At 42.5% G+C, this 25,343-nt stretch overlaps 2 long non-coding RNA genes across 2 annotated transcripts; both read right to left on the reverse strand.

Annotated features, from left to right (window-relative positions):
• Positions 1 to 1,158: 1,158 nt before the first annotated feature.
• LOC120969435 (uncharacterized) lies at positions 1,159 to 3,957 on the reverse strand. The gene is made up of 3 exons (XR_005763657.3): positions 3,793 to 3,957; positions 2,204 to 2,276; positions 1,159 to 1,627 (listed from the first exon to the last, which is right to left on the reverse strand). It is a non-coding gene; the product is annotated as an uncharacterized lncRNA (long non-coding RNA).
• Positions 3,958 to 5,738: 1,781 nt separating this feature from the next.
• Positions 5,739 to 15,057, reverse strand: LOC120967932 (uncharacterized). The gene is made up of 5 exons (XR_012189330.1): positions 14,787 to 15,057; positions 13,849 to 13,905; positions 7,442 to 13,381; positions 6,505 to 6,561; positions 5,739 to 6,034 (listed from the first exon to the last, which is right to left on the reverse strand). It is a non-coding gene; the product is annotated as an uncharacterized lncRNA (long non-coding RNA).
• Positions 15,058 to 25,343: the final 10,286 nt, after the last annotated feature.

The following is a 25,343-nucleotide window of genomic DNA, read 5'->3' on the forward strand; positions in this document are numbered from 1 at the left end:
AATCCATTACAAGAAAGTAGAGGGGAAGAAGAAACATAAGATCCAACTATAATAGCAAAGCTCGCGATACATCAAGATCGTGCCAAATCAAGAACACGAGAGAGAGAGAGAGATCAAACACATAGCTACTGGTACATACCCTCAGCCCCGAGGGTGAACTACTCCCTCCTTGTCATGGAGAGCGCCGGGATGATGAAGATGGCCACCGGTGAGGGATCCCCCCTACGGCAGGGTGCCGGAACAGGATCCCGATTGGTTTTTGGTGGCTACAGAGGCTTGCAGCGACGGAACTCCCGATCTATTCTTTTCCCCGAAGGTTTTAGGGTATATGGATATATATAGGCGGAAGAAATACGTCAGGGGAGCCACGAGGGTGGAGGGCGCGCCCAGGGGGTGGGCGCGCCCCCCTGCCTCGTGCCTCCCTCGTTGCTTTCCTGACATGCACTCCAAGTCCCCCGGATTGCTTTCTTTCCAAAAATAACTTCTCCAGAAGGTTTCATTCCGTTTCGACTCCGTTTGATATTCCTTTTCTTAGAAACACTGAAACAAGGGAAAAAACTGGAACTGGCACTGGGCTCTGGGTTAATAGGTTAGTCCTAAAAATAATATAAAAGTGCATAATAAAGCCCATAAACATCCAAAACAGATAATATAATAGCATGGAACAATCAAAAATTATAGATACATTGGAGACGTATCAGACACCTCCTCGTTCAGCACACGTGCAGCTCGATGACGTCTCCTCCTTCTTGATCCAACAAGAGAGGGAGAAGTAGATGGGATCTCAACCAGCACGACGGCGTGATGGAGATGGAGGTGGAGCAATCCCAGCAGGGCTTCGCCAAGCGCTATCGTAGGTGTGATCTGCGGAGAAAACGGAGTAACGGGGGAGGTAGGGCTGCCTCTAGGGCGTGGGAATTGGTGTGCCCAGCCCCCCATGCCCTCCCCACTATATATAGGGGTGTGGGAGGCCTGGGGGCGCAGCCCTAGCCCCTCCTCCAAGGAGGGGAAGCGTCCAAGGGGGAGGAGTGCCTTCCAAGTCAAGTGGAGGGCCCTCCCCCTTAGGCCTCATTTGGTAGAAATGGATTTGAGAGGTTTGGGGGGGGGGGGATTTCAGGGGATTTGGTGAATCCCCCTCTTCCACCCAATCCCCTCAAAACTCCTTGAATCCTCAAAACCTTCCTTTCACAATCCTCTTTGTTTAAAATTTCCATTTGGTAGAAAGGGTTTGTCATGTTGACATAACATGGTGTAGAACATTTAAAAATCCAATCTTTACAATGTAACTAACTCCCCTTATATCCTTGTTGCAGAATTGATAAAAATGACTTGAAATCAATATCTCATCACGGCAACTACATAATTTATCATAACATGTTTTTGAAACCCAAATCCCAACATTCATAATTTATCATAACAACATAATCTTTCGCAGCAAACACCCATCAGATTTTGCCCAAAGTGTGGTTGAGCAAGTTGTATACATGAGTCTCACAGCAGTCCCCAAATGAGATGTCAGGAATTACCTGGTACACTTCACTTCATCAGCTCTACTTGTACACGCAAAATCTCCTTTTTGATCATGTCAGGCGATGTCTCCCTTTTCACAGCAGTTTCTTGCTCCAATCTTCAACCATGCAAACAAGAATGAACAGTCAATTACAATGTATACATTTCTCTGAATAGTATATATGGCTTGAAATGGCAGAACAGGTTACAGTAATTAGATGAATGAAATGCATAAGTGTCAAATCAAAACAATAACAAAAAATACCATGTTCCCAACGTTGTTTTGATACACGATATGGGTGAAGTGACATGACACTTCCAGAAACAAGGATACAACAATCACTGGTCTGAAATGATAATACAAGGCGGTGTAGATCTCTAAGGAGCAGCATTAAAAGGGAAGGACACGCGGCAAGATGCCATCAAGCTCCCAGCAGCAATGGTCGGGGAGCATGTCCACATTGTGCATCAAAGGAAGGCTTGTATACATTATAAAGTATGTTTTAATTATTTATATTTATACATCGACATGATTCATATACTGAGCAAAACTATATTCATAAGACATACATAATGATCTAGAATATTATATCATCAGTGTGCCAAGATGTGCAATGACCAAGAGCTATCAAGTATGATATACTACTTCGGCAAAAAAACAAGCTCAAGACGCCAAGAAGCTTATGTAGCTTACCAAAGTTTGGCGTGGCAACAAGTTCCCAAGAAGGAGGTAACTCGTCCACCCCAACAAGGATCCAAGCGGCAGGCTGTGAAAATAAGAGTCAAACACATTTCATCGTAAGTATTATAAGTAGCAGAATTTCATCATTATTTCTAATCTGATGACACACACATTTGAATAGAAACATCGTAGGATGGTTTATTCCAATACATGCAGAAGATGGACAATTAGAATCAAGACCAAAATCAAAGAGACTTTTCCCTTGAATAAACAACAGCAATCAGGTATAAACTACATTCATTTCATCAGGTCAATTCACTGGCAAGGGAAGTAACATGTTTACGCTTGTTGAATCCTAATTATTCTACATAGATTTATAAACTCTGCAAAAATATATAGCCTAAACTCTAGCTTGCAGATATGGTTCCCTAGATTACAAGGATGTAGTAAATGAAAGAAATATTAAGATACAACAATGCTAGGAACAAAAGAGACACGTCCTATATGCAACTGAATGTTTGCTGCAAACATTTGTAGCCTAAACTGAATGCTAGTTCTTTTCTAGGCCGCACCGCTCATTCCATTCCTAGGCTTCGATTACATGGGCTGAGCAGTTTGTTGCTACCACACACCAAGATTACATGGGCTTCAATGGTACAGACACCTCCAAAGTCTCCAAGTAGATTAAAATCAAATATGAGCAGAAATTGCAATCTTGTAAAAGCAGTGCACTAGCCAGTGAGTTCTAATTGCAGATGACTTCACACTACTAAGTGGTGACTGCGATCATGTACTTTTCTACAGCAACTCTTTCTTTCTTCATAAGAACAAATACTGTAAACCATCTTTTGTCTATCTACATCCTATGTTGTACTAGTGTAGTTGTTATCATGGTACATCTGAGAGTAAGAATCGTTTACTAACAATTGCAAGAGTCGAAAGTAAAGACTGGAAATAGAAAAAATAGAGACGCATCTCCCTTTTGAACGTGTTGCAATCAAGAGTACTGCTGCATTGGTCTGATATTCGGGTTGAAACTTTGCAGGTATCCTACCGATGGCGACAAGCAAATGCTGGCCAAGCAGACGGGCCTAACAAGGAATCAGGTAAGCAGCAAAGCAGCAAAGCTGGTCACTGTTGCCGCTACCATGTCATTTTGTTTCTGGAGCTTGGTTGACATGTTGGGTTAATAATGGCGGTGCAGGTGTCGAACTGGTTCATCAACGCGAGGGTGAGGCTGTGGAAGCCAATGGTGGAGGAGACCCACAACCTGGAGATGAGGCAGGTCCACAAGCACCCGCCGCTCGACAAGGGCCAGCAACACGGCGTCCACGGCCAGGCTCACCAGCACTCGTCGCAGCAGCAGCAGCAGCAGCAGCGCATCGGCAATCGCTCCGAGCCCTACGACTCGCACCCCGGCAGTTTGAGACAAATCTCGACCTCTAGGGTTAGGGTAGAAGAGGACGGCGTTCTTGGCAAGCTAGCTGGGTAGGAGACGCCATTCTTGGCGTGCTTGCCGGTGAGGACGAGGCGGAAGGAGGGCGTGCGGGAGGTGGCAGCTATGGAGAGGAGGGGGGAGGGGAGGGGCTGCGATTACTAACCACCGGGGAGAAGTCCAGTATGCCGGAGGAGATCGCCGGCGTCGAGGCGTCGGGCGGCGCGGCGTCTTGGGAAGGAGTCGGCGGCGACGTCTTGGGAGGAGTCGGTGGCGGCGTCTCGGGTCGGGCAGCGGCGTGAGTCGGGCAACCAAATCCTCGAGGGGGGCCTCGAGGGTTCTGAAGCGCGTGGGAGGAAGTGGGTCGAAGGGGGATTGAGGGGATTTGGCCCATGTAACCTCGCGTATCAAACGGGCCTCGGGGTTTTCCGCGGGTTAGGAATATCCGCTTGAATCCCCCCCCCCCCCTCCCCCACACCCCCAAACCACGTGTACCAAACGAGGCCTTAGGGTTTCCCTTCCCCTAGGCGCATGGGCCTTTTTGGGGCTGGTGCCCCTGGCCCAATAAGGCTAGGACGCCCCCTACAGCCCATGCACGCCTTAGGTGTTGGAGGGGCCCTTCCGGACTCCTCCGGAACCATCCAGAACCTTCCAGAACCTTGTGGAAGCTTCCCGGTACAATACCGAAAAAACCCGAAACTTTTTCGGTAGCCAAAATATGACTTCCCATATATAAATGTTTACCTCCCGACCATTCCGGAGCTCCTCGTGACGTCCGGGATATTATCCGGGACTCCGAACAACATTGGGTCACCAACGTGAATATCCCAATACTACTCTACTGTCACCGAACGTTAAGCGTACGGACCCTACGAGTTCGAGAATCATGTGGACATGACCAAAACACCTCTCCGGTCAATAAACAATAGCGGGACCTGGATGCCCATAATTGTTCCCACACATTCCACAAAGATATTTATCGGTCGAACCACGATGTCAAGGATTCAATCAACCCCGTATGCAATTCCCTTTGTCCAGTGGTATGTTATTTGCCCGAAATTCGATCGTCGGTATCTCCATACCTAGTTCAATCTCGTTACCGGCAAGTCTCTTGTTCCGTAATACAAGATCCCGTGGCTAACCCATTAGTCACATTGCTTGCAAGCTTCTTGTGATGTTGTATTACCGAGTGGGCCCTGCGATACCTCTCCGTCATACGGAGTAACAAATCTCAGTCTTGATCCATGCCAACTCAACAAACACCCTCGAAGATACCTATAGAGCACCTTTATAGTCACCCAGTTACGTTGTGATGTTTGGTACACACAAGGTACTCCTCCGGTGTCAGTGAGTTGCATGATCTCATGGTCATAGGAACATATACTTAACATGTAGAAAACGATAGCAATAAACTTGACACGATCATATGCTACGTTTATAGTTTAGGTCTTGTCCATCACATCATTCTCCCAATGATGTGATCCCGTTATCAAATAACAACTCATGTCTATTGCTAGAAAACCATAGCCATCTTTCCACTAGAGACATGTTGTTGTCTATGTATCCACACATGTATTTGAGTTTCCGACCAATACAATTATAACATGGATAATAAACGATTATCATGAACAGGGAAATATGATAATAAGCAATTTATTATTGCCTCTAGGGCATATTTCCAACACCCACAAGCCCTCAGGGCGCGCCCTGGGGGTAGGGTGCGCCGCCTAGCTTGTGGCCTCCTCAGTCACCTCCTGGTCTAGCTACAGTGCTTCAAGAGTCTCTTTTGGTCCATAAAAAAACACCGTAAAATTTCAGCCCATTCCGAGAACTTTTATTTCTGCACAAAAAACAACACCACGATAGCTCTACTGAAACAACGTCAGTCCGGGTTAGTTATAATCAAATCATACCAAAACCATATAGAATTGTTACAAACATCGCATGAATATTTCATAAATTATAAATACGTTAGAGACGTATTGTAACACCCCAAGCCAACAAAACGCTTGGAATATTACCACAATTACCACAAACAACTTTGGGAAAGTGAACATGCCCTCGAAGGAAATTTCGGCAGAGTTTCCTCTATTTCTAAGGACATCCACGACATGCAATTCATATAATTATATAACACAAGGAACATAACATAAGTGTAGAGCACCAAGCTACACTACCATAACCGAGAACACCAGCGATAACATAAGACTTAGGAAGAGCTAAGTAAGACACGCAAACGAAAAGGGCAACTTCCAAACTTCAGGACAAACCACCAAGCTTAGCAAAGTATAAACTATACTAGGTTCTCAAAACATGGTCCTAAAGTACAATATATGTGAGTTTCGTGTAGTGAACAGGGTGGTGATGCTACTCCCAAGACTCCCATGCATGCCGTCCTCAGGGTTTACCTAAAAACATATAAACAACAAGGATGAGTACAAAGACTCAGCAAGTACATACAAGAATAATAAGCGTTACACATGTCAAGATACCAAATCTCTACTAAACACCATACCCTCATCAGCACCCAACACTAGTATTCATGTCCTACATGCCTACATGCTCATCTCATTTCATTGCGTATACCGGTATCGCTTGAGTGGACGCCCGTCGACATCCACTCACTCCAACGCATGGAGGTTGCCTCCAAAGTAGGTCGCAACCCAACAATGGAGGTCTCAATGTGCCTACCCAAGGTAGGGACCTCTTTCTTTCACTATCATCATGAGTGCAGATATGCAAATGCAAGCAAAGTACTTGAATCAACATGTCTTTGTCATCGTCATCTCCATCATAATAAACATCATTGACCTGGGCAAATATCATGATACAAAAAGGGCAGGGGATATGCAACGTCATTATCCTGTCATGAACTTGCCTCAACCGCGAGGCACAACTTGTGGGTTAAAGGATCCTGAACCAGAAGTACCAACACCTGTAAACAGGCATATATCACAACCAATACAAAAACATGGACTTATCATCTAAACATATATAATTCAGCTTCGCTCCTACGCATAAGACCACGGTGCATATCGATCAACATTGACGAAATCTGAGAATATATACTTGTTCCTCCACCCAAGTCCATATATTAAAATTCTGTCCAACATAGTACAGCCCACCTTGATAATTTCATAGGATTTAATATACCAAACGAAATCTAATAAATGATATGTGTTTAAGCATCTACAGAACAGCCTGTACAATTGTCATGTTGTAACTTTAATTTAATTCAATCTGTAACATAGCCTAATTTGCCATATGAGAATTCTGCACCCACGAAAATATATTTCCGGACAGAAAACTAAATTGATGGCTGCTCTCAAATCGTACATCCAAACGAAGCAAATAAGTACTCTACGGAAACCTTAGAACTTGCTTTACAAATCATATAAAGGGACCAACTCGAAATTCTGAGCATAACTAACTCGTTTTTCACCTAGAAGCTGGCTGTCCAGATCTGACAGTGCAGTTTTTCTGCAGTTTATGTGCAGTTTTAACCGAACCAAGTTCAGTTTACAGGGAGAGATACCCAATGCTCCAGATTTTTGCTTGGAAGCAATCAACACCATGCAACATCATAGATGGGCTATCCTCCCTAATTGATTTGGTTAATCAAAGGACCAACATAGGGAAGGTCCAGCCTGGGTGCCAAAACAAAATAGGTACAAATATTGAATCACCAACAAAATTGTGAATTGGTTCATGAATCCACCTCCAGTCCTCAAATCTACTTCTAACATATGAGTTGCTGCCCCAAATCCCTAATTCTGACCTAGGAAGCACCATAGAAAAGGAGAACTGGGACGTACCGCTAGCAACAACGACGCCCAGCAGCCAGCACTGCCCGGCAACGACCACTGAGAGGAGAGGCGTTGGGACAGCAGCAACCTCACGGGTCACGGCGGGGGTAGCCACCAGCAGCAGCGACGGCAGTAGCCTTTGTTCGGAAGACCAGAGGAAGGCTTTGGTGAGGGGAACAGAAGAAAAACAGGGTTTGAGCACAGCCTACAGCGGCGCAAGGTCGGGGGTAGCCACCAGCAGCAGTGACGGCAGTAGCCTTTGTTGGGAAGACCAGAGGAAGGCTTTGGTGAGGGGAACAGAAGAAAAACAGGGTTTGAGCACAGCCTACAGCGGCGCAAGGTCGGGGGTAGCCACCAGCAGCAGCGACGGCAGTAGCCTTTGTTGGGAAGACCAGAGGAAGGCTTTGGTGAGGGGAACAGAAGAAAAACAGGGTTTGAGCACAGCCTACAGCGGCGCAAGGAGCGACCGAGGGCCACCCCTTGTCTGACTGGGCCTTGAGCCCATATAGGATTTTCTTTCCTCTCGTTTTAGAAGGGCTTATAAAGAGCTGTAGTCTGATATTTAGACAAACACACCACATAGACCAACTGGTATTTGGCCTAGTTACTAAGAGCTGCAAGGTTCAAATGCTAACACACCTTTTTTTTATTTCTTTCCTTTTGCCTCTTCCATTTAATTCCCATAGTCTCTCTCTCTCTCTCTCTCTCTCTCTCTCTCTCTCTCTCTCTCTCTCTCTCTCTCTATTTCTCTCTCTCATTTTGCTTTTCCTGTTCTTACATCAAGTTCGATAACCACTGACTCTACCTTATTCATCAGTTTAAACATAATATAGGCACAGTTATGTAGCCAACGAAAGCTAGGGTATTACATTCTCACCCCCTTAAGCAGAATTCGACCTCGAATTCTTCACCACGTTACTACTCACAAAACTGGTGTAGCTGATAAGTAAGAAATGGAAAAGAAAACCATACACCATGTACCGGTCTCGAACACTTCCGAAATACTTCTCGCGCATGCGCGACTCAAGCTTCCAAGTCGCCTCACGCTCGGATTGTTGCGATCTGAGAACCTTCACATACTTAAGCGTCTTATTCCTCAACACTCTCTCAGACTCTTCGAGTATCCTCACACGGCGAGCCTCGAAAGTCACATCTTGCTCAATCATAATCGGTTCGACAATCAGTTGTCGTTCGGGATTTCAGAAGTACTTACGTAACATGGATACATGGAATACGTTGTGCACACCTTTCATTGACTAGGGCAAGTCAAGATGATAGGCTAGTTTCCCCACTCGTGCTACTATAAGAAGGGTCCAACGTACAGTGGGCTAAGCTTTCCTTTGATATTGAACCCAATAACACCCTTGGTTGGAGAGACTCTTAAAAGTACCTATTCTCCTTCCTCCTTCCTGAAACTCCACATTCTGCCTCTTAGGATCGGCATAGCACTTTTGCCTACTCTGGGCTGCTAGCATATGGTGTCTAATTTTAGCTATCCTCTTCGTATTTCTTTCAACCCAATCTGGTCCCAACACTGCCTTCTCGTCCACTGCATTCCAACATACTGGAGACCTACACTTCCTTCCATACAAGGCCTCATAAGGTGCCATCCGAATGCTAGCTTGATAACTGCTATTGTAAGCAAACTCCACAAGCGGTAGATGATCCTCCCAGCTCCCTTGCCACGATAGGACACAACACCGCAACATATCTTCCAAAGTTTGGATGGTACGCTCTGACTGGCCATCTGTTTGGGGATGAAATGTCGTGCTAATCCTCAACTGTGTACCCATTGCACTCTGCCAGCTCAACCAGAGATACAAACTTGGCATCTCTATCAGAAGTAAGTCTTTGGAACTCCATGCAATCTTACTATCTCATGCACATATATTGGTGCCAAGTCACTTGCCGAGTCTATGGTTCGGAAAGGAGCATAATGAGCCACTTTGGTAAGTCGGTTCACCACCACCCAAATTGCATCCCTTCCCCTTCAAGTGCGAGGTAGGCCAACAGCAAATCCATGGCGATGTCATCCCATGGCCACTTTGGAACCTCTAAGGACTGCAACAAACCAGCTGGTCTCTTATGCTCCGCCTTCACAAGTTGACAGACCACACAAGAAGCCGCATACTTTGCCACATCAACTTTCATCCTTTTCCACCAATAAGTCCTCTTCAAATCTTGATACATCTTTGTCTCTCCAGGATGAACCGTATATGGGGTACGATGTGCTTCTCTCAGAATATCCTCCTTGACCTGGGACTTTTGTGGCACACAAAGACAGCCATGAAACCGAACAGATCCAGTCCCATCTAGATTGAAATCTCCAGTTCTACCTTCTTGGATGCGCTTCCGCACCTCCAACAACAACCGGTCATTCTGTTGTGCCTCTCTCACTCTGTCTGGGATAGTTGACTGAAGGATGAATTGTGTCTCCTCATGTGCTACACCAGCAAAACAATATGAGATGCCTATCCGCTCAAAATCAGCAATGTGACAACCTAAAGTGGGAGGGACAATCTTGCGGCTAAGAGCATCCGCAACCACATTTGCTTTGCCAGGGTGGTACTGGATTGAGAGGTCATCGTCCTTTATCAATTCTAAGCATCGTCTTTGCCTCAAGTTTAGCTCCTTTTGAGTGAAGATATATTTGAGACTCTTATGATCAGTGAAAATATCACAAGATTCTCCGTAAAGATAAGGCCTCCATATCTTGAGTGCAAAGACCACAGCCGCAAGCTCTAGATCATGTGTAGGATAGTTCTGCTCATGCTTTTCCAGTTGCCTAGAAGCATAGGAAATTACCTTTCCATCTTGCATAAGAACGCACCCAAGACCAACCCGGGAAGCATCAGAGTACACTGTGAAGCGTTTCCCAGGTTCAAGTTGTGTGAGAACTGGCGCAGTCACCAATCTATTCTTTAGTGTAGTGAAACTATTCTCACATTCAGCATCCCACTGAAATTTCACATCCTTTTGGTGTTAGCTTTGTCATTAGCTTGACGATAATAGAGAATTCCTTCACAAATTGCCGATAGTAATCAGCTAGGCCCAAGAAACTTCTTACTTCTTTAACATTGGACAGTGGCTTGGCGATCAAGGATGTCTTCGAATAGATAAGAATGTCTTCGAATGTCCTACTCACGCACGCGAATTCGATTATACCCAGACTGCAAATCTATCTTGAAGAACCCCTTAGCTCCCTTTGGTTGATCGAACAAGTCTTGAATGCAAGACAAAGTACTCTTATTCTTGATGGTGACGGCATTAAGAGCACGATAGTTCACACACATTCGCCAGCTACCATCCCTCTTAAGTATGAATAACACATGTGCTCACCAAGGTGACACACTAAGCCAAATCAACCCCTTGGATAACATATCATCCAACTATTTCTTCAATTCTTCTCGAAGTGTTCGTGCCAACCGATATGGGTACCAGGAATAAGATCAATTCGGAAGTCCACATCCCTCTCTAGAGGCATACCAGGCAAATCATCAGGGAAAACATCTACGTAATCACATACCACTAGAATGGCTTTGATTGGTAACATAGTATTCGGGGTCTCGGCAAGGGCCTATAGAAAACCGGTCTTGACTGCTCGTTGGCCAGGAACAAGCTAGATAGGACCGGTAGAAAGTGCGGAGCAGCATCTCCCTGAAAGATCAACTCACCAGATGGGGCAGTGACATGGTCCTCCAAAAACATGATCTCACGACATGGTATCGATGTGGCCAATCCATGCCAAGAATAACATCGAAAGGCTTTAGTGGAATCACCATAAGATTAGCAATGAAATCCTCATCATCTATAGATATCACACACCCAGGGCGGACTATGGATGAAGAAATTGGACCACCGGGAGAACTAACAAACACTGACTGAGCAATTTTCTACCTAGATAAGTTGGCCTTATTTGCAAATTCCGACGACACGAACGAATAAGTAGGTCCAGAATCGAAAAGGACAGGTGCAACATGTGAGTCAACTGGAAGTATACCTGGCATGGAGTGAATTCCAGGCTATGGTCAAATAGAGGAAGACCCAACACCCTGCTGTGGCGGTGCGGGTAGCTGAAGTGGAGCTGTCAATGTAGGAAGATTAGATGAAGCCAACGGAACAGCCCGCCAAACGTAGCTAGGAGGTGGCATACATGCTGGTGTTAACTGGGGAGTAGTAGGGGCAGCGGCAAACACATGCATAGATCACCGTGATGATGCAGGCATTGGATCCCACTTGATAATGCTGGCGGGGTTTTGACGATATGACAGTCCCTTATGACCCTCACGACTGCAATGGTAGCATTTCCTAGTCCAGGCACACTCAGAAGCACGGCGTCCTTCACCAGAGTTGAAACAAATCATGCCTTGCCCTGGCACCGGGCGGAAAGACAGAGCCGCTAACGAAGAACGAGGCATTGAAGAAGACTGTGACCTTGACTACTTGAACTTAGTTGTTTGTTGTGCACGATGCTTCCCTTGAACTTCGTGAAAGAAGGTCGATGGCAAACCCACTTCCACCACGGTAACTCCTCTTCGAGTCACCACCCGGGCCACTAGAACCTCTAGTGCGATTCTCCCGGGCTTCTGTGAGGTGGACATCCAACTCCATCCCTCTAGCCTGCCTAACCATTGTTAGGTAATCTATAGGGGAATTTGCTCCAATCACTTCTCTGTACTTTGAATTCAGCCCCCTAAATAATGCCTTAGCCTTCTCGGCCTCATTACACTTCACCCGATCCACAAAAAGTACCATCTTACTAAATTCTGCCTCATACTCATCCACGGCCAACTTCCCTTCTTAATGTAGTTCAACTTCATCACCGACATTTCCTCCTTGGATGATTCTAAATAATACTTTGCGGTGAATTTTTGAACAAAAACTCTCAGATGGGTTGCCCATAAATAGGGATATAAGCAGCACTGACTCCTGTCCACCAATCATCAGCAAGATTCTTAAGGTTGAAGCGCACAAATTGGGCTCTCTTTTGCGAAGTCAACTCCATAGCATCCATATATTTCTCCATGGTATTCAACCACGATGCTGCATCCATTGGTGTCCCAGATCCATCAAAGCAATCAGTTTTCAAACTTATTCAGTTTTTTTAGGATCATCCCTGGATCATTGGGCCCACCACTATTAGCAGATTCTCTTGCGGGTCCTCCTTCACGATGACTATGCTCACTTTCCGCATAGGATTCCTCTACATGATTGTTGCGTCCTCTACGACCACAGGCACAAGGACCACGACCACGACCTCTACCCCTTAAGCATAGCTATAAGTAGCATAATCAATCATCAACCCAAAAGTCATGATCATATGCCGACATAAGTATGTCAACATGAAATGAAAACATTAACTTAAGTGTAATGCAATGCATGACCCAACCCATCCTATTGTGCACCAGTGTGTCAAGTTTTAATGTTGTTTATCATAAAGTCAAAGTTTTAGTCAATGCCAAGTTCATAACTGAGTTATGTCGTTATCCTATCTTGATACACACCAGGACCTAAAGCCCGCTTTGATACCAACTGTAACACCCCAAGCCAACAAAACGCTTGGAATATTACCACAAACAACTTTGGGAAAGTGAACATGCCCTCAAAGGAAATTTCGGCAAAGTTTCCTCTATTTCTAAGGACATCCACGACATGCAATTCATATAATTATATAACACAAGGAACATAACATAAGTGTAGAGCACCAAGCTACACTACCATAACCGAGAACACCAGCGGTAACATAAGACTTAGGGAGAGCTGATTAAGACACACAAACGAAAAGGGCAACTTCCAAACTTCAGGACAAACCACCAAGCTTAGCAAAGTATAAACTATACTAGGTTCTCAAAACATGGTCCTAAAGTACAATATATGTGAGTTTCGTGTAGTGAACAGGGTGGTGATGCTACTCCCAAGACTCCCATGCATGTCGTCCTCAGGGTTTACCTAAAAACATAAACAACAAGGATGAGTACAAAGACTCAGCAAGTACATACAAGAATAATAAGCGTTACACATGTCAAGATACCAAATCTCTACTAAACACCATACCCTCATCAGCACCCAACACTAGTATTCATGTCCTACATGCCTACATGCTCATCTCATTCATTGCGTATACCGGTATCGCTTGAGTGGACGCCCGTCGACATCCACTCACTCCAACGCATGGAGGTTGCCTCCAAAGTAGGTCGCAACCCAACAATGGAGGTCTCAATGTGCCTACCCAAGGTAGGGACCTCTTTCTTTCACTATCATCATGAGTGCAGATATGCAAATGCAAGCAAAGTACTTGAATCAACATGTCTTTGTCATCGTCATCTCCATCATAATAAACATCATTGACATGGGCAAATATCATGATACAAAAAGGGCAGGGGATATGCAACGTCATTATCCTGTCATGAACTTGCCTCAACCGCGAGGCACAACTTGTGGGTTAAAGGATCCTGAACCAGAAGTACCAACACCTGTAAACAGGCATATATCACAACCAATACAAAAACATGGACTTATCATCTAAGCATATATAATTCAGCTTCGCTCCTACGCATAAGACCCCAGTGCATATCGATCAACATTGACGAAATCTGAGAATATATACTTGTTCCTCCACCCAAGTCCATATATTAAAATTCTGTCCAACATAGTACAGCCCACCTTGATAATTTCATAGGATTTAATATACCAAACGAAATCTAATAAATGATATGTGTTTAAGCATCTACAGAACAGCCTGTACAATTGTCATGTTGTAACTTTAATTTAATTCAATCTGTAACATAGCCTAATTTGCCATATGAGAATTCTGCACCCACGAAAATATATTTCCGGACAGAAAACTAAATTGATGGCTGCTCTCAAATCGTACATCCAAACGAAGCAAATAAGTACTCTACGGAAACCTTAGAACTTGCTTTACAAATCATATAAAGGGACCAACTCGAAATTCTGAGCATAACTAACTCGTTTTTCACCTAGAAGCTGGCTGTCCAGATCTGACAGTGCAGTTTTTCTGCAGTTTATGTGCAGTTTTAACCGAACCAAGTTCAGTTTACAGGGAGAGATACCCAACGCTCCAGATTTTTGCTTGGAAGCAATCAACACCATGCAACATCATAGATGGGCTATCCTCCCTAATTGATTTGGTTAATCAAAGGAACCAACATAGGGAAGGTCCAGCCTGGGTGCCAAAACAAAATAGGTACAAATATTGAATCACCAACAAAATTGTGAATTGGTTCATGAATCCACCTCCAGTCCTCAAATCTACTTCTAACATATGAGTTGCTGCCCCAAATCCCTAATTCTGACCTAGGAAGCACCATAGAAAAGGAGAACTGGGACGTACCGCTAGCAACAACGACGCCCAGCAGCCAGCACTGCCCGGCAACGACCACGGAGAGGAGAGGCGTCGGGGACAGCAGCAACCTCACGGGTCACGGCGGGGGTAGCCACCAGCAGCAGCGACGGCAGTAGCCTTTGTTGGGAAGACCAGAGGAAGGCTTTGGTGAGGGGAATAGAAGAAAAACAGGGTTTGAGCACAGCCTACAGCGGCGCAAGGAGCGACCGAGGGCCACCCCTTGTCTGACTGGGCCTTGAGCCCATATAGGATTTTCTTTCCTCTCGTTTAGAAGGGCTTATAAAGAGCTGTAGTCTGATATTTAGACAAACACACCACATAGACCAACTGGTATTTGGCCTATTTACTAAGGGCTGCAAGGTTCAAATGCTAACTCACCTTTTTTTTATTTCTTTCCTTTTGCCTCTTCCATTTAATTCCCATAGTCTTTCTCTCTCTCTCTATTTCTCTCTCTCATTTTTCTTTTCCTGTTCTTACATCAAGTTCGATAACCACTGACTCTACCTTATTCATCAGTTTAAACATAATATAGGCACAGTTATGTAGCCAACGAAAGCTAGGGTATTACACGTATCAGGATCCCCAAGCTCAATTTCTGCTCGTCCTCGAGTAGGTAAATGATAAAAGAAAGAATTTATGAAGTGTGAATGCTACCTAACATATTTATCAACGTAGTCTTCTTTATTATGGCATGAATGTTCAGATCCATAAGATTCAAAACAAAATTTTAATATTGATATAAAAACAATAATACTTCAAGCATAGTAATTAAGCAATCATGTCTTTTCAAAATATCATGGCCGAAGAAAGCTATCCCTACAAAATCATATAGTCTGGCTATGCCCCATCTTCATCACACAAAGTATTTCATCATGCACAACCCCGGTGTTAGTCAAGCATTTGTTTCATACTTATAGTGTTATCAAACTTTTTCAACTTTCACGCAATACATGAGCGTGAGCCATGGATATAACACTATAGGTGGAATAGAATATGGTGGTTGTGGAGAAGACAAAAAAGAAGGAAAAAGCTCACATCAACTAGGCAAATTAATGGGCTATGGAGATGCCCATCAATTGATATCGATGCAAGTGATTAGGGATTGCCATGCAACGGATGCACTAAAGCTATAAGTGTGTGAAAGCTCAAAAAGAAACTAAGTGGGTGTGCATCCAACTTGCTTGCTCATGAAGACCTAGGGCAATTTGAGGAAGCCTATCATTGGAATATAGAAGCCAAGTTCTATAATGAAAAATTCCCACTAGTATATGAAAGTGACAAAATAGAAGACTCTCTATCATGAAGAACAAGGTGCTACTTTGAAGCACAAGTGTGGTAAAAGGATAGTAACATTGTCCCTTCTCTCTTTTTCTGTCATTTTTTATTTTCTTTATTTTCTCTTTTTTTTGTTTGGGCTCTTTGGCCTCTTTTTTGGGCTCTTTTTTTTTGAAGTCCGGAGTCTCGTCTAACTTGTGAGGGAATTATAGCTTCCATCATCCTTTCCTCACATGGGACAATGCTCTAATAATGATGATGATCACACTTTTATTTACTTACAACTCAAGAATTACAACTCGATACTAGAACAAAATATGAATCTATATGAATGCCTTCGGAGGTGTACCGGGATGTGCAATGATCAAGAGTGACATGTATAAAAAATATGAATGATGGACAAACCACAAATACTATGCCAACTACATGATCATGCGAAGCAATATGACAATGATGGTGCGTGTCATAATAGGTAGGACAAAAACGTAGGACGAAAATGTGCAACAAAGAATCACTCCAAAGTTTCTATTGGAGAACGTAGGACGAAAACGTGTATCAACCCCTATGCATAGATTACCCCAATGTCACCTCGGGAATCTGCCAGTTGAGTGCCAAAACATACATCGAGTGATTCAATAGAACATCCCATTGTCACCACAAATATCCCATCGCAAGACATACATCAAGTGTTCTCAAATACAATACTCAATCCAACATAACGAAATCTCAATGAGCAAGACTCAATTCATCACAAGAAGGTAGAGGGGAAGAACACCATAAGATCCAACTATAGTAACAAAGCTCATGGTACATCAAGATCGTGCGAAATCAAGAACACGAGAGAGAGAGAGAGAGAGAGAGAGATCAAACACATAGCTAATGGTACATACCCTTAGCCCCGAGGGTGAACTACTCCCTCCTCATCATAGTGGCCGCCGGGATGATAAAGATGGCCTCCAGTGATGATTTCCCCCTCCGGCACCGGAACGGGCCCCCGATTGGTTTTTCATGGCTACAGAGGCTTGCGGTGGCGGAACTTCCGATCTAGGGTTCTTTTCGGAGGTTTCTATATTTATAAGAATTTTTGCCGTCGGAAACAAGTCAGGGGGGTGCCCGAGGGGCCCAGAAGCCCTCAGGGCACGCCTTGGGGGTAGGGCACGCCCCTGGCTTGTGGACCCCTCGGTCACCTCCTGGTCCAGCCCCGGTGCTTCGGGGGTCTCTTTTGGGCCATAAAAATCACCGTAAATTTTCAGCCCATTCCGAGAACTTCTATTTCTGCACAAAAGACGACACCACGGTAGTTCTGCTGAAAACAGTGTCAGTCCAGGTTAGTTCTAATCAAATCATACCAAAACCATATAAAATTGTTGCGAACATGGCATGAATACTTCATAAATTATAGATACGTTGGAGACGTATCACATATCAACTCCCCAAGCTTAACTCATTGCTTGTCCTCAAGCAACTCAGTTGACCAACTGAAAGTGATAAATAAAAACTTTTATGAACTCTTTTGTTCTTGTATTCGTATATAAGCTTAAATAGCACCCAAGTTTTCATCAAGGATCATGAACTAACCATGCAAATGATAACACTTGGAAATCATATTTACTCATATCAATGGCATAATCAACTAGTGAGCAATAACAACATATCTCAAATGCCAACAATTTGTCAAAACAATCATGATACAATATGATAACAAGGTATCTCGCCATCCCTTTCTGAGAGCGCAAAACATAAATGCAGAGCACCTCTAACGTTCAAGCAATGACTAAACATTGTAATTCATGGTAGAAGAGATCCAGTCATGATGCACATAACATTAACTGAATGCATAAGAATGATAATAGCGCTCTCTAGATTGGTTCTTTAATTAAGAAGGTGATGACTCAACAATAAAAGTAAATAACACAAAAGTAAATAGATAGGCCATTCGCAGAGGGACACAGAGATTTGTAGAGGTGCTAGAGCTCGACGCTTAAATCAGACATGAATACATTTTGAGAGGTGTGCTTTTCCTGTCAACGTCATGACTGAGGATTTTCAATATCTTCTATGCTAAACACATTATCGGCGATTACCAAGTAGAAAGGTAAAGTTTACTCCCCCTCAACCATTCAAACACAGGCCATGGCTAGCCGAATTCACGGGTGTCCTCCATATAATCAACTTTTCGAGGGAGATTGTTTTACTATATTTCTATTTATTTTGATTACAGGACTGGGCTTCCCAATTACCAGCCTCTCTCGTGCAATGAGAAGTGAATAAACACCCATCATGAGAATAACCCGCCTAGCATGGAAGATACTGACCACCCCCTGTCACTCCATGAGCGGTACGGGAACACAAAACATATGATTATTTGAATGATTAGATGTGGCACATGCAAATTTACTTGGAACGATAGAGTAATACCGCATATAGGTAGATATGGTGGACTCATCTGGAACTACTTTGGGTTTAAGGATATGGATGCACAAGCACCATCTGCTTATCTTTTATCCCGTCACACATTGTCCTTATAAGTTTTCTCCTAACATCTAGAATGTACTTGTTAAACACCTCAGACAAGTTGTTAACTGCCAAGTCAGTCTTGAAGTTTGTGTCAAATGCATGCCTTGCCCATGTTTTTCTGGTATTGCACTAAGCCACTTCTAAGCTTCCTCACTTTCAGCTCTGAGATCATTCATTGCAATATTAAATTTGTGTTCATTATAGGCATAGTTGACATTATCCATGCACTTCTTAAGATCTTCCCCCCTAAACCCAACATTTTGGAAATTTGTATATAAATGTCTAAGGCAAAATCTTTGGTTGCAGTTTGGAAACACTGCACTCATTGCATTTAGTAACCCCTGGTACACACAATTTAACAGTCTAAGCTACTAGCTAGCACAAAGATAACAAAATGGAATATTGCAAGCCAATCTAAACACTTGTGCAAAAAAACATGAAATATGCATACGCATACTTTTTGTCTATCTGACATTATAGTATATGGTCCAAACTGTCCCACTTCTCCCCCCAGGCAAATTTGAAGTTGTTGTATAAAACCAACACCAACTAGGTGTGTCCTCTTGTCTAACAATGCCAAATCCAGTTGGTATATATTGTTGCTGCCATCTATACCAGTGGTAGCAAGGAGTTGAGCACCAGTAGTGAGCTTAATAAAGCATCCATCAACACCTACATAATCAACATTTCAAACAATTAAATACATTTAAATGAGAAACAATATGTAAGTAGTGCACAAGGTTCAGAAACTAACCAATGAATGGTCTGCACCCCTTGAGAAACCCCTTCCTTGCTCCATTGATGCAATAGAACATGGCATGGAATCATGGGCCTGGGTGGGCAATTTTTTTCAGTAGGTGTTCGACTAACAATAGTGACTATTAGTCTACCCCCAGGGTTTGTGTCCATGACAGTCTGAGCATAGTCTCTAAGACTAGGATACTACTTCTTGTGATCTCCTAACACAGCTTCAATAGCTATGTTCTTTGCCCTATATGCCATAGACTTGGGCATATCTACACCCTATTTTTTCACGCAGGCATCAGTTATAGTCTGAATGCTAATAGTTGGATCAGATCTGAAGAGGGGCTCATATTTATGTGCCAGCCACTTAGCAGTCACCCTGGTGGTCTCTATAGTACTAGGGCAAGTGTGCTCTAGTCTCACCTTCTTAATTACAAAGGTTTTTCCCCTTTTATAACTGCTACCACCATAAAGAATTTGCAATGTTTATCTCTACACTCAACAATTATCCTCTGATCTGAATTCCTAGGATACCTGAAATTTTGGCTCTGAGTGATGTGTTAATTTAACAAAGCATCTCTGAATGATGCTGATCCCTAAAACACAAGTGTAGACAGAGTTGCTAATGTGGTTGCTCCATTTTCTCATTGTACCATTTCCTAGCAGGCCTCTTCTTTGCCCTACTCTTCCTTTTCTTTGGTAGGACAAATGACACTTGCTCAATGCTACTTCTTGAGCTTGCGTTGATTTTTCCCTTGAAGAGGAAAGGGTGATGCAGCAAAGTAGAGATAAGTATTTCCCCCAGTTAATTAAGAACCAAGGTATCAATCCAGTAGGAGGCACAAGCAAGTCCCCAATATGTGCCCCCTGCACAAACTAACAAACACTTGCACACAACACGAAAAAGGGGTTGTCAATCCCTTCACGGTCACGAACAAGAGTGAGATCTAATAGAGATGGGTATAAAAGATAAATAAAAGAGCAAACTAAAGTAAATATGTATAAATTGCATCAAGGTATTTTGTTTTTTGGTTTATAGATATGAAAATATATGATGGAAAACAGACCCGTGGGCCATAGGTTTCACTAGAGGCTTCTCTCTTGAAAGAAAACATACGGTGGGTAAAAAAATTACTGTCAAACAATTGATAGAAAAGCGCATAGTTATGATGATATCTAAGGCAATGATCATGAATACAAGCATCACGTCCGTGACAAGTAGACCGACTCCTGCCTGCATCTACTACTATTACTCCACACATCGACCCCTATCCAGCATGCATCTAGAGTATTAAGTTCATAAGAACAGAGTAATGCTTTAAGTAAGATGACATGATGTAGAGGGATAAACTCAAGCAATATGATATAAAACCCATATTTTTATCCTCGATGGCAACAATACAATACGTGCCTCGCTACCCCTTTTGTCACTGGGTGAGGACATGTCAAGATTGAACCCAAAACTAAGCACCTCTCCTATTGCAAGAAAAACCAATCTAGTTGGCCAAATCAAACCAATAGTTCAAAGAGAAATACAAAGATATCTTAATCATGCATAAAAGAGTTCAGAGAAGACTCAAATAATATTCATAGATAAACTGATCATAAATCCACAATTCATCGGATCTTGACAAACACACCGCAAAAGAATATTACATTGGATAGATCTCCAAGAACATCGAGGAGAACATGGTATTGAAGATCAAAGAGAGAGAAGAAGCCATCTAGCTACTAGCTATGGACCCATAGGTCTGTGGTAAACTACTCCCGCTTCATCGGAATGGCAACAAGGTTGATGTAGAGGCCCTCTGTGATCGAATCCTCCTCCGGCAGGGTGCCGGAAAAGGCCCCAAGATGGGATCTCACAGGAACAGGGGCTTGCGGCGGTGGAAATGTATTTTCGTGGATGCTTCTGATGTTGGTGGAATATTTGGGAATTTATAGTGCAAAGATTAGGGTTGGGGGGGGGGACTCCTGAGGGGTCCACAAGCCAGGGGCGCCCCCCTAGGGCACGCCCTGAGGGCTTGTGGACTCCTCGTGAGTCTTCTGACCCCCTCCCCAAGTCTTCTAGGTGTCTTCTGGTCCAAGAAGAATCATCGCGAAAGTTTTATTCAGTTTGAACTCCGTTTGATATTCCTTTTTAGTAAAACTCCAAAATAAGGAAAAACAGAAACTGTCTCTAGGCTCTAGGTTAATAGGTTAGTCCTAAAAATAATATAAAATAGCATATTAATGCATATAAAACATCCAAAACAGATAATATAATAGCATGGAACAATAAAAAATTATAGATACGTTGGAGACGTATCAAGGATCCCCAAGCTTAATTCCTGCTCGTCCTGGAGTAGGTAAATGATAAAAATAGAATTTTTGATGTGGAATGCTACCTATCATATTTATCAATGCAATTTTCTTTATTGTGGCATGAATGTTCAGATCCATAAGATTCAAAACAAAAGTTTAATATTGACATAAAAACAATAATACTTCAAGCATACTAATAAAGTAATCATGTCTTGTCAAAATAACATGGCTAAAGAAAGTTATACCTACAAAATCATATAGTCTAGCTATGCTCCATCTTCATCACACAAAGTATTTCATCATGCACAACCCCGGTATTAGTCAAGCAATTGTTTCATACTTCAGTATTTTCAAACTTTTTCAACTTTCACGCAATACATGAGAGTGAGCCATGGATATAGCACTATGGGTGGAATGGTATATGGTGGTTGAGGAGAAGACAAAAAGAAGGAGAAATTCTCACATCAACTAGGCAAATCAATGGGCTATGGAGACGCCCAGCAATTGATATCGATGCAAGTGAGTAGGGATTGCCATGCAATGGATGCACTAGAGCTATAAGTGTATGAAAGCTCAGAAAGAAACTAAGTGGGTGTGCATCCAACTTGCTTGCTCAAAAAAGACCTAGGGCAATTGGAGGAAGCCCATCATTGGGATATACAAGCCAAGTCCTATAATGAAAAATTCCCACTAGTATATGAAAGTGACAAAGTAGGAGACTCTCTATCATGAAGAATATGGTGCTACTTTGAAGCACAAGTGTGGAAAAAGGATACTAACATTGTCCCTTCACTCTTTTCTCTCATTTTTTTGTTTGGGCTTCTTTGGCATCATTTTTTTATTTGGGAATCTTTGGCCTCTTTTATTTTTATAAAGTTCGAAGACTCATCCCAGCTTGTGAGGGAATCATAGCTTCCATCATCCTTTCCTCACATGGGACAATGCTCTAATGATGATCATCATAGTTTTATTTACTTACAACTCAAGAATTACAACTCAATACTTAGAACAAAATATGACTCTATATGAATGCCTCCGGCGGTGTACCGGGATGTGCGATAATCAAGAGTGACATGTATAAAAAATATGAACGGCGGCCTTGCCACAAATAATATGTCAACCACATGATCACGCAAAGCAATATAACAATGATGGTATGTGTCATAATAAATGGAACGATGGGAGTTGCATGGCAATATATCTCAAAATGGCTATGGAAATGCCATAATAGGTAGGTATGGTGGTTGTTTTGAGGAAGGGTATATGGTGGGTTTAATGCACCGACGAAAGTTGCACGACACTAGAGAGGCTAGCAATGGTGGAAGGGTGAGAGTGCATATAATCCATGGACTCAACATTAGTCATAAAGAACTCACATAGTTATTGCAAAAATTTATTAGCCATCGAAACAAAGTACTACACGCATGCTCCTAGGGGAGAGGTTGGTAGGAGTTAACCATCGCGCGCTCCCGAGCTCCACACAAAGGATGACAATCAAAAGTAAAATCATGCTCCGACTTTATCACATAACGGTTCACCATACATGCATGCTACGGGAATCACAAACTTTAACGTAAGTATTTCTACCAATCCACAATTACTAACTAGCATGACTCTAATATAACCATCTTTATATCTCAAAACAATTGCAAGGAATCAAACTTCTCATATTATTCAATGCTCTTTATATGAAAGTTTTTATTATATCCATCTTGGATGCCCATCATATTAGGACTAAATTCATAACCTAACCAAATTACAATGCTGTTTAAAGACTCTCAAAATAATATAGGTGAAGCATGAGAGTTCAAATTTTTTTATAAAACAAAACCACCACCGTGCTCTAAAAAGATATTAGTGAAGCACTAGAGCAAACTGCCTAGCTCAAAAGATATAAGTGAAGCACATAGAGTATTCTAATAAATTCACGATTAATGCATGTTCCTCTCAAAATGTGTGTACAACAAGCATGACTATGGCAAACTAAATAGCAAAGGCTCATATCATACAAGACATTCCAAGCAAAACACATATCATGTGGTGAATAAAAATATAGCCTCAAGTAAATTTACCGATGGATTGAAGACGAAAGAGGGGATGTCATCCGGGGCATCCCCAAGCTTAGATGCTTGGTTGTCCTTGAATATTACCTTGGGGTGCCTTGGGAATCCCCAAGCTTAGGCTCTTGCCACTCCTTATTCCATAGTACATCAAATCTTTACCTAAAACTTGAAAACTTCACAACACAAAACTCAACAGAAAACTCGTAAGTCCGTTAGTATAATAAAATAAATCACCACTTTGGTACTGTTGTGAACTCATTCTAAATTTATATTGGTGTAATATCTACTGTATTCCAACTTCTCCATGGTGCATACCCCCCGATACTACCCATAGATTCATCAAAATAAGCAAACAACACATAGAAAACAGAATCTGTAAAAAACAGAACAGTGTGTAGTAATCTGGAAACTTCGTATACTTCTGTAACTCCAAAAATTCTGAAAACTTAGGACAACCTAGGAAATTTTTATATCAATCTTGTGTAAAAAATTCAGATCAAAAGCATGTTTTGTGATTTTTTTAAATTCTGGCAATGAGCGCAAAAGTTTCTATTTTTCATCAAGATCAAATCAACTATCACCATAGACCATCCCAAAGGTCTTACTTGGCTCAAACACCAATTTAAAAACCAAAACATAATTACTACAGAAGTAATAATGTGTATTTATTGAAAAACAGTAGCAAAAACAAAAACACAAAATAAAATTGGGTTGCCTCCCAACAAGCGCTATTGTTTAACGCCCCTAGCTAGGCATAAAACATAGATCTAGGTATAGTCATCTTTGGTATGCAATCCATAAGTAGCCCTCATAATAAATTGATATGGCAACTTAATTTTTTTTCTTGGGAAGTGTTACATGCCCTTCCTTAACGGAAATTGAAATCTAATGTTTCCTTCTTTCATATCAATAATTGCACTGATAACCCACAAGTATAGGGGATCGCAACAGTTTTCGAGGGTAGAGTATTCAACCCAAATTTATTGATTCGACACAAGGGGAGCCAAAGAATATTCTCAAGTATTAGCAGTTGAGTTGTCAATTCAACCACACCTGGATAACTTAGTATCTACAGCAAAGTATTTAGTAGCAAAGTAATATGGAAGTAACGGTAACGGTAGCAAAGTAATATTTTTGGGTTTTGTAGTGATTGTAACAGTAGCAACGGAAAAGTAAATAAGCGGAGAACAATATGTGAAAAGCTCGTAGGCATTGGATCAGTGATGGAGAATTATGCCGGATGCGGTTCATCATCTAACAATCATAACATAGGGTGACACAGAACTAGCTCCAATTCATCAATGTAATGTAGGCATGTATTCCGAATATAGTCAAACGTGCTTATGGAAAAGAACTTGCATGACATCTTTTGTCCTACCCTCCTGTGGCAGCGGGGTCCTAATGGAAACTAAGGGATATTAAGGCCTCCTTTTAATAGAGTACCGGACCAAAGCATTAACACATAGTGAATACATGAACTCCTCAAACTATGGTCATCACCGGGAGTGGTCCCGATTATTGTCACTTCGGGGTTGCCGGATCATAACACATAGTAGGTGATTATAGACTTGCAAGATAGGATCGAGAACTCACATATATTCATGAAAACATAATAGGTTCAGATCTGAAATCATGGCACTCG

The sequence above is a fragment of the Aegilops tauschii genome, chromosome 7 (genome assembly GCF_002575655.3).
Source record: "Aegilops tauschii subsp. strangulata cultivar AL8/78 chromosome 7, Aet v6.0, whole genome shotgun sequence".
NCBI lineage: Eukaryota > Viridiplantae > Streptophyta > Magnoliopsida > Poales > Poaceae > Aegilops > Aegilops tauschii.